A 10983-nucleotide genomic window follows, 5' to 3' on the forward strand; every position below is an offset into this window, starting at 1 on the left:
TCCCCTTTGTTAGGTAAAAATAAAAGTTGTATGTATATCTGCACTTCTGAAAGTTTAGTCTCGTCTATCTTTCTCCTCCTCACGTACATGTGCGTGTCGGCTCTGTTGCTGAATGAAAACGAGCTGATTAATTAATAATTAATGGTGTGTGTGTGAGTGTGTGCTTAAAAGCAGTCTGTGTGAGAGGCAGAGAAGACTGTAGAAAGCAAACCCATTAGGTGTGAGCGTACAGTGAACGCATCACAGCAGCTTCTAAATGAGCGCAGTGATCTGATTGTTATTGAGCTCTGTTTCTGTTCCATTACAGGCTGCAGGTCATAAATGTTCCTCTTTTTTAATAAGCTGTATTTAACTTGGTGTCATCTCTCTCATTCTCTTTTGCTCTTGACGAAGGCGGTCGCACTTTTCTCCTCTCCTCCTCCTCCTCTCCCTTAGCTTCCCTGCTTAGCCTCTTGTGTCCTTGTCTAGTCTCGTGTTTTTTGTATTACTTTTCCCTGGAAGATTCTCTCACAGTCTGTTCTCTAAAACCTAAAAGAGAATTATGGATTTGATCAACTGGTCCCTGAATGCAATTGACACCCTTTTCTCAACGAGAAGTCTGGGCTTGGGTGAGCCTGAGTGCTGAAGATATCTACCTATTTGGAATCATGATAACAGAGTTCTTGCTGATCGGAGCTGGCTTGGCCCTGGCTTATCGAAGAATTAACCCTTGTATGGTGTTCGGGTCTGTGAGACCCATGCCATTTAGAGGCCGTTGCCCCTTTAGGCAGTATATACCATCAAAACCTGCAAAATATGGTATAAGGATATGTACACTTGATTAGAACTGATTTTATTTTTTTTTATAACATTTTATTGACAAAAAACGAGAAGCACATTAATTCATAAATGTGATCGAACAAAGGTAAAAGGAAAAAATTAACCATGTTTGCTGTTCACATGGCTCGTAATTGGGATAAAGTAAACATCTGTTGAGTAATTTAACATAAAATTGTTTGATAGTGTTAATTGGAAAGCCAAAACTCTAGCGGGTCCACCAGACCCATGAACACTGGCTGAGTAACAAAAATACGAACACCACACAAGGGTTAAGAAAGTGGAACCGGCTGTTCAAACCCCCACAAGGCTGCCCGCTGGGATTGAAACGATGGGACGAGGCGTGGGTTTCTCAAAATGGGCTCATTGAGTGCAAACTGGATCACATCTTGGAGAAGCTCACTGCGGTCGTGAGTTCTCAGAATCGGCTCTTTGAGCACAAGAATGACAACATCACGGAGCGTAAGTTTGATAACATCATGGAGAAGCTCACGGCTCTCCAACGGGAGATTGAGAGACCAGTGTTGGACTGTTAGAACAGCTTTAAAATTCATATAAGTTGTTCGCACTAAAGTTAAAACCACCATTACTTCATGCGGATACCCCTTCGGTGCCAGCTGCAGTCTCAAGGCTGGAGCTGAACAACAACACCCTGATAACGACTGTGTTTAGACTGTTCTTCCCATTCTATGCAAGGCCACCTGGGTTGGCTGGAAGACTGTTTACTTAGCCTGGCAGGGCGAAGGACACTGTCTCAGCTGAACTCTGGACACATACACACACACGCACACACAGAAATATCTACACATGCAGACATACACTCATCCCCCCTCCCCCTCCAAACGCCTTCGACGCTTATTCCCCTCCGATGCTGACGATGGATCAAGGAGACCAGCACACAGGCTGCAGGCCCGGATGTACTGTCTACATCGGCTGTCTCTCACCCTTTACCCACCCCTGTTGCTTGTCATGTGTTTCTTTGGTGTATTAAGAGTTTTTTCATGTGCTATGTGCAGAGGTGTTTTTTTTCTGTTCTCAAACTGATCTCCCTGTTGGAGCTCAGTCTGGGGGGAGTTATTTTTTTTTCTCCTTTTCTTTCCTCATGTTGTGCTTTTCCATGTTATACCTCTCTGACCTGTCTTCCCCATGTGATGGTTTTGTGTAATGTATGTATGGTCGGAAGGATAAGATGGCGCTGGCACGGCTGGCAGCCTTAACCCAATTTCCTTCGGGATGAATAAAGTATGATCAATCAATCAATCACACAGGGCTTTTCTGGGTCTTATTGCTGTATTGATTGCAGCCATCAAAGAATCACATAGATCCCTAAAATAAATCATCTGCAGTGTTAACAAAGAGCAGCACAGATCATGCTCACAGCTGAGCTCCCGTTAATAAAAGACGAGGTTTTTGGCCAGCGTCACAGGTTATCCTCTCATGTGTGTGTGCGAGCCTCATGAACAGCAGAGCAAATGTGGATTCATATGTAGATAACAGTCAGGATGAAAATGAAAAGATGGGCTGAAAAAGCAGGAATGTGTCCATGAAGCATGTTGGGAATTGAATTGTTAATTAAGGAGGAGAGTGGGTGGAGGCGGGAGGGAGGGGGAAGAAGATGAGCACGAAGAGCTCTTTAAATGCCATTTAGAGGTAAAAATGAGTGATGTGCCTCTAAAACCTGCATTTACAGCACTTACTGAAGAAAAAATCAACCGTTTCAAAGTGAAAATGTTTGAAATGTTTCCACTTTCCCAGAACGCTAAAAAGACGAGAAACAGAAAAGTTAAGGGACAGATGGAGGGCAATGTGAAGAGGAAGACGAGAGCAAGAAGAAGAGCAATGTGATGTTTATCAAGAAAGCTACTATGAAATCAATTTGTACTTAAAAAGAGGAAGAGTGCTGGGCGGAGAAAGGCGGCTCCTCCGACATCGTGGACAAACCTGAAAATGGGATCTATTTGTCGGGTATGTGAGCATGAAGTGTCCCATTTCTGTCACGGCACAGCTCGCAACACACACAGAAGAAAGCTAAGCACTGTGTGTTTCAGCCCAAACAACGAAAGCTTTATCTACAGCTCGGCGCCGAGGCCGCTCACCTAAATCTAACCGAGGACGGTCCTGCTGCTTACCTGCAAACTAAGGCAGCAGAGTGGTGGGTTTACTGTAGGACTGCCGACTCCTGCCTCCACAGTTGGAGTGTTGGCCCTTTAAACCAAGGAGACCTTAGCGATTCTTGCCTGTGTGCACCTGATCAATAAGTTCGATTGTTTTGATGAAGAAACGCGTTGATGATGAAGAAGAACTAAAGCAGGAAACAGAAAGCAGGGCTGAGACTGGAGGCTGAGGAGAGACACGGGAGCACTGCAAAGGACAAGGAATGATGAAGAGGAGCAAAGAACAACAATAAGAGAGGAGGACGGAGGGTGGAGAGATGATTCAGCGCAGGATCTGATGGAGGGGATGAAGAGGCTCAGACTGTACTCTCCACATTAAAGTAGCCTCGATTTTACATTCCTAAATCCACTCGTAAGTCTGGACCTGAGCTACGTCAGAACGGGTTACTACACCCACCGCTGCAGTCCCCCGGAGAGACAGCTGTGACTGAGGGTAACAGGGTGGTGGAGGGTCCTGGCCCTCTGATGACGGGAGCATGGGCGTTTCTGGGATTCACTGAAATAACAGAAGCTCCCACATTCGCAGTCAGACGTGCCCACGCCTGTGACTGGCTTTGGTAAATCCCAACAGCACAGATCGGTCCCTGAGTCTGCAGGACGCGGTGTAAATGTGCATCCGACGGTTTTCCTGCTCAGCCTCCTCTGCTGCTCCACATGCTAATTAGAGCAGGTTTGAATGTGTCCACAGAGCCCCATCGAATCCAATCCAAACTAATTTCACACATGATGACGGCCGCGCCCTCTCAACAATGATCTCAGGGAGGAGATTGTTTGGATTAGACACACGGCCAGCTCGCACAAAGGCAGTCTGTGAGGGAAACAGACTCACCTGCTTTCTGTTTGTCTTCCTGCTTTGGGAATCATACAAACGCAGCGGGCAGCAGGCGGTACGATTACATCCGTGATGGACGAGTGTATGATTGGGTTAAAGAAGAAACTGCGGGTGGCTCCGGGGGGGCAGCTGGCTTCTCTTTATTGAACACTTGTAAATCAAAAAATCGTGATCATTCAAACTGTTAGACAGGTGCTGTTTACCACATACATGCTAACAGGACCGACAGCCGAAGCTGAACTTTTCCTCCAAACACGAAGCGTGAATAAACTCAATGCCCGGGTGCTGCCGCTGTGCAGCTCGCCTCTCATTTTTGTTTATTCAGACCTAATAAGTACACGAACAGAGCCAATTGTGGGATTTTCTTCCACCCTCTGACTCTGTAATTGAACCGCTGCAGTTTGTAGTCTCCTGGAAACAGCATGGATAAAAGCATACCTATGGTTATAACATGGCTGCTGTCGAACTTTGAGCTGCAAGAGAAAAGTTTGTGGCCTTCTTCCCAGCTCCTAAATCACTCTTAGGACTCTCTGAAGAAAGGACAGAGGAGTAAAATCTGAAGAAAAGGATGAAGCTAATCTGAGTGCTCAGCTGGGCCTGAATGGAGGACCACGAGTGAAGCTGCTCTTCGTCTGCAGCTCCAAAGAGGAGGGATGAGCTCTGTCAGCTGAAAGGTTTTATGACAGCGTCTGTCAGCAGTCGGCCATGCTGAGGCCGGCGGCGTGATGGCAGAGCTGTCGGCTGTCTGAGCACGCACAGCACTTCCTTTTCCACATTTAAGCATCCATTATTCAGGGTGCAGGTACAGAGTGAGCGCTGCTGTGAGGCTCTCAACTCAATCAAATCACTTTTATTGTCACATCACATGTGCAGGTACACTGGTACAGTACATGCGAGTGAAATTCTTGTGTGCGAGCTTCTCAAGCAACAGAGTTGTGCAAAAATACAATAACGTAAAACAAGCAAAATATAAGAATGGCTAAATCTGAGTGTAATAAATATATGTACAATATAAGAGTATATGCATTACTGGATGTGTATACTAAATGTGTTTTTGTTTTTTTGTTTTTTTACGTGTGTGTGTGTGTGTGTGTGTGTGTGTGTATACATGTTTTACAAATTAAATAGAGTAAACAATAAAATAAAATATATAAAATATACAGAGGTTGGTAGTTGAGACATGTGCAAAACAAGTGGCATTTATATACAGTCTGGAGTGCATAATGTTGTAGAATGTGGGTGAGGTGTCTATGAAGTGTTCAGCAGTCTGATGGCCTGGTGGAAAAAGCTGTCTCTCAGTCTGCTGGTTCGGGACCGGATGCTGCAGAACCTCCTTCCTGATGGAAGCAGTCTGAAGAGTTTATGGCTGGGGTGACTGGAGTCCTTGATGATCCTCCCCGCTTTCCTCAGGCACCGCTTCCTGTAGATGTCTTGGAGGGAGGGAAGCTCACCTCCAATTATCCGTTCAGCACACCGCACTACTCTCTGGAGAGCTTTGCAGTTGTAGGCGGTGCTGTTGCCATACCAGGTGGTGATGCATCCAGTGAGGATGCTCTCAATGGCACAGCAATAGAAGGTCCTGAGGATGCGGGGGCTCATGCCAAATCTTTTCAGTCTCCTGAGAAAGAAGAGGCGCTGCTGCGCCTTCTTCACTGTTTTGTTTGTGTGTACCGACCACGTAAGATCCTCAGCCAGATGTACACCAAGGAAGCGGAAGCTGCTCACTCTCTCCACAGCGGCGCCGTTGATGGTGATGGGGTGTGTACTTCTCTGCACCTCCGGAAGTCCACTATCAACTTCTTTGTCTTTGCGACGTTGAGGGTGAGATGGTTGTCTTGACACCAGTGGGTCAGGGCGCTGACCTCCTCCCTGTAGGCCGTCTCATCACCGTTGGTGATAAGACCCACCACTGTAGTGTCATCCGCAAACTTCACAATTATGTTGGAGTTGTTAGTGGCCGTGCAGTCATAGGTGTAGAGTGAGTACAGGAGAGGGCTCAGTACACACCCCTGTGGAGCACCAGTGTTCAGTGTGATGGGGGATGAGGTGGTGCTGCCCAGTCTGACCACTTGGCATCTGTCAGACAGGAAGTTAAGGATCCAGCTGCAGCGGGAGCTGCTCAGTCCTAGATCCTGCAGTTTCCTGTCCAGCTTCGAGGGAACGATGGTATTGAATGCTGAGCTGTAATCTACAAACAGCATTCTCACATACGTGTCTCTTTTCTCCAGGTGTGACAGGGCAGTATGTAGTGTCAGGGCTATGGCATCATCAGTGGACCTGTTGTGACGGTATGCGAACTGTAGAGGGTCCAGTGAGTCGGGTAGTGCAGAGCAGATGAAGTCCCTGACCAGCTTCTCGAAGCATTTACTCACGAAGGGGGTCAGGGCTACAGATCGCCAGTCATTCAATGAGGAGATGGTGGAGGATTTGGGTACAGGGACGATGGTGTCCATTTTGAAGCAGGCTGGGACTACAGACAGAGAGAGGGAAAGGTTGAAGATGTGTGTAAACACTCCAGCCAGCTGAGCCGCGCATGACCTGAGGACGCGGCCGGGAATCCCGTCCGGACCAGTAGCTTTGCGTGCGTTCACCTTCCTGAAGCACTTCCGCACATCCTCCTCAGACACAGTGTGCGCACCGCGGATGACGTCAGTGCGCACGCTGTCCGGTCTCATGCTGTTCGCTGTGTCAAATCTAGCGTATAACACGTTTAGATCCTCACACAGAGAGGCCGTGGTCTGTGGTGTGCTGGTTTTCCCTCTAAAGTCTGCGATCGTGTTTAGTCCCTGCCACATATTCCGAGGGTTGTCAAACTGTTGCTCCACCCTGTCCCTGTACTCATGTTTGGCTGCTTTGATCGTCTTCCGGAGTTGGTAATGTGCGTGTTTGTAGTCCGATGTGTTCGAGGAGGCAAAGGCGGTGCTCCGTGCCGCCAGTGCCGTGCGAACATCTCCGTTAATCCAGGGTTTTTGATTTGGGAAGGATTTAACTGTTCTGGATGGGACGACATCTTCCACGCATTTCATGATAAATCCGCAGACTGAGTCTGTGTACTCGTCAATGTCATTCGCAGCCACGTGAAACATTTCCCAGTCCACGTGATCAAAACAGTCCCGCAGCGTAGACTCCAATTGGTCCGACCACCGGTGCACCGCCCTCAGAGTTGGAGCTTCCTGTTTCAGCTTCTGCCTGTGGGCGGGCAGGTGCAGGATGGAGCGGTGATCTGATTGGCCGAATGGGGCGCGGGGGAGGGCTTTGCACGCATCCTGGAAAGGGGTGTAGCAGTGGTCAAGTAGCCGGTCTCCACGAGTGTTGAAATGGATGTGTTGGTGGAGTTTTGGTGAAACTTTCTTCAGGTTTCCTTTGTTAAAGTCCCCGGTCGTGATAAATGCCGCCTCTGGGTGTGAGGTTTCCTCACTGCTGATCGCGCTGTACAGTTCCCTGAGTGCTCGGTCAGTGTCGGCTTGTGGAGGAATGTAAACAGCCGTAATAATCACTGCTGTAAATTCCCTCGGTAGCCAGAATGGCCGGCACTTAATCATCAGGTACTCCAGGTCCGCTGAGCAGAAGGATTTGACCGGGTGCACGTTCGCATAATCACACCAGCTGTTGTTGATCATGAAACATACACCATCGCCTCTGCTTTTCCCAGTAAGATCCTGTGACCTGTCCGCGCGGTGCACAGAGAACCCCGGTAGTTGTAGTCCGGTACCTTGTCCGATAGCCAGGTTTCTGTGAGGCAGATCACGCAGCAGTCCCGCATCTTTCGCTGGAATGAGATCTGTGCCCGAAGCTCGCACAGCTTGTTCTCCAGAGACTGCACATTAGCCAGTAATAAACTGGGTAACGGTGGTCTGTTAGTGCGCCGTCTCAGGCGAACCAGAATGCCAGATCTTCTCCCTCTGCGTCGGCGTTTGCGGCCTCCGCGGGCCCAGAACAAAGGCGTCTCAGGTGAGATGAATGGGGGGTCTGCAAACGGAGGGTCCGTGTTGCAAAACTTGAACTCCGGAAAGTGATGAGAAAGTCCATCTCTTATGTCCAGTAAGGTTTGTCGGTCGTACACAAGGAGACATGTGCTACTTGTGAAAAAACAAAGGAAAAGTAAAATTAAACACAAAAAACAGCTGTTGCTTGGGGGAGCTTGCGACGAGGCTGCCATACTCGGCGCCATCTTGATATGCTTAATGACAAACGTACATCATCACATCTCTGCCCTCTGCACGTGTCTGCAGGTCTTCATACAGGTCTGTCAACGACTCCTGCAGATGCAACTGTGAGTGCATCCTCTGGTCAGGACTAAGCACAGGAAACCTTTGAGCTGTGAGGAAACGGGAGGAAGGACACATGTTGAAGTCCACAGCTGCGTCCGACTCCACAGGCTCCGCTCTGTTCTGGCTTCATGTGACGCAGCGCAGATCTTTTTTTGTTGTTGTTTTTGCAGACACACTGTGTCTTTGTCCCGCCTTCTGCCAGAGGTTTCTGGCAGTAAACTAAAGAGGTTGCGTTGCTCAGTACGAGTGTCACCAATATTCACGCTGCTTCGAGTCTCAGTTTGCGTGCTTTTCTGGAAATGGCTACCTTGGTAATGATATCACAGAAGTGGTGAAGGACACGGGCCTGATTGCTCAGAGGGCGGCGTACAGTCGGTTTCTGTCAAGTTTATAATCTTATGATGCAAAAACACGGTGAGGTCTGAAACGATATCGTGGACCGTCACAAACTCTCGAACGGTTTGGTCGACCTTCCATGTGTTCAGTGAGATGATGTAAATCATTTGGAGCCCTCCCTCCACTGTTGCTGTTTCATGGTTGACGATGGGTGGTTGTGCTGAAGCGTTCGCTGCGTAGCCGACTTCACCTGCTTCTCCTTTAGTGGCAGGTGAGTCCTCGGGTTGTCATCGTTGTAGTTTTCATTTCCTGAGTGGCTCTGAAAAGACTGCCATTAAGTCTGCATGCTCTCTAGATAAAAGCAGCAATGAAACAGATAAATGACTTCTTAAATTTGTTGTTGCGTAACACGCTGACTCGAGGACACATTAAAAGGTTAAAGCACATCCTCTCAGCCTGTGATTTGTGGCTAATTTGCAGCTGAATTACCTTCTGCAGCCTCTGCAGAGGGAAGCACGTGTGCTGCCTTTGACATGTCAAACAGTGTGAGCAGATTCAGGTCTGCTGACGGATGAATTTATAATCTGCAGGTGAAAGATGACTCGGCTGATTGGTCACACATCCACACGACTTTACTGTCATGGGTAAGAATAAATAAGGTTCTTTACAGATTGTACAGCAGTCCACGGTCTGAACCTGCATGAACACCTGCAGCTACAGACAGCAGACTCCACCCGTCCAGACTTCACTTGCCCACTGCAGGGCGTAGCTAAACTGTCTCCTTCCTGGTCTTCAGGTTGGCGTCATCAGACTTTGCGAGGCCTTAAATCAGCAGCAGGACTCATTAGAGCATGGTGAGCTGTTTGTGCTGCTGTTGTAATGCTGATATTATCCCGTAAACTCATTTTTAAAATAAATTCTGTAGTTTTCAGTTCGTTCCTTTATGTTTTTCTGAGGAGAAGTGTGATGGGAGCAGACGGTTTAACCCTGACGGATCATTAACCCGGTGATTTCCTGTCCGAGCCATGTCCGTTGGATTGTGCTCGTGGTCTGTGAGAATCTTATCCCCGAAGTTTTTCCATCTTCTCTAGACTGATGTCGTGATGTGTTTGATGTCTGCCTCTGACACAGATGCTTTCAGGTCTTTTAGACTTTGTGTGAGTGCACAGGGTAACTGCTTCTTCAAGGAGAAATTCTCTTTACGAAGAGCTTTTTGTTTTGCACAGAAACACTTTGTGCACTTTCTCGTCCTTCAGCCTGCTCGAGTCGCTCTGTCGTCCTCCAGTGTGGTACTGATAATGGGGAGAGACAGCCTGTTCTCATCTTGTCAAAGCAGAATGAGCTTTGTTGGTGCAGCGTTATGGTCAGCTTTCAGGGCTGCTGCTGCCAACGGTGGCGTTTCAATCCAAGGCTGCGTTTTTTCCTAAACCAGCAAAGCAAAACTACACATCTCCAACCCTGATGGGACCCACAGTCTTCTGCCTCGTCCAGGCTCCTGATGTGAACATCGTTGTTTTGAACCCTACAGAGGACAAACCCGCTCTGATCAGACAGAACAGACATTTGACAGATGGAGTCTGAGCTCATCATCCTCATGGGAAACAACCAAGTCTGAATGCAAATGATTCAAAATCACCGCTCATGTTGGTCTGAGCAGTCTCACCATGTTGGTGAAGCAGTCCGGTCTCAGTCCGCTGCCACACGAAGGCTCTGTTTTTCTGAACCTGCAGAGGAAACGTTCCCAGTGCAGTGGGCTGTGGGTAAAGCTCATAATCCATGAGGTCAAAGTTCACGTCCTGCCACCTCTGCAGGCAGGAAATCTACACAACACCTCACAGCAGCCAGTGTTTGCAATGCTGTTTGCATCGGGAATATTTAGCAGCTTTGCTCATCTGCAACAGAAATAGAAGTCAAACCGTCTGAAGACGTCTGATTTCTCTTTTTTCTCTGTGTAAGTAAACACGTCATAGCGGGTCAGAAAAACATCCTGGTTATGTTCATGGCCTGTCTTCCTGTCTTATCCACGAGTCTGAGACCTGTATGTCAAGCATCTGTTTGGGCTTTCTAGTGGTGCCACATTTGTGGGGGGGTGGTTAACAAAGCACCCTAGCTTTCTTCTGAACACGGCGCCCATTGCAGCTTTCACATTTTGTGGCAGTGAGAGAGAATGGTAATGAATGATGATTCAGGGTTCGTCCGACTTTGTTGCTCAGGCGTCGGCGTCTCACTTTTACCAGAACGTGCCGAATGTGAAGCCTCCAAATTATTGTTAAAAACTAAAATTTTCACCACATTATACAAAGACACAACTGCGATAAATACTCAGATTACATAAAGGAAACTGCGGTGAAAAATGTTGCTGAACGATGAGCAACGAGTCTGAGACGATGCAGTGAGACTAACTGTGGTGCGTGTAGTGATGTGTCCACGGTATAAATGTGCGGTAAGAGCTGCAGTTTCGGGCCTGATGGCAGACAGAAGACACACTGCTTCAGCATGCTGCACACAAGCAGGCACAGCTCTGTGTCTTGCTCTCTGCAGGCTCTTTAGCCAG

General features: G+C 48.0%; 1 protein-coding gene across 1 annotated transcript in view; it reads left to right on the forward strand.

Moving 5' to 3' along the window:
- The window catches only part of oprl1 (opiate receptor-like 1), a 144712-nt gene that overhangs the window by 34954 nt on the left and 98775 nt on the right, over positions 1–10983 (forward strand). The window lies entirely within an intron of this gene.

The sequence above is a fragment of the Oreochromis aureus genome, linkage group 20 (genome assembly GCF_013358895.1).
Source record: "Oreochromis aureus strain Israel breed Guangdong linkage group 20, ZZ_aureus, whole genome shotgun sequence".
In the NCBI taxonomy this organism is placed as follows: domain Eukaryota; kingdom Metazoa; phylum Chordata; class Actinopteri; order Cichliformes; family Cichlidae; genus Oreochromis; species Oreochromis aureus.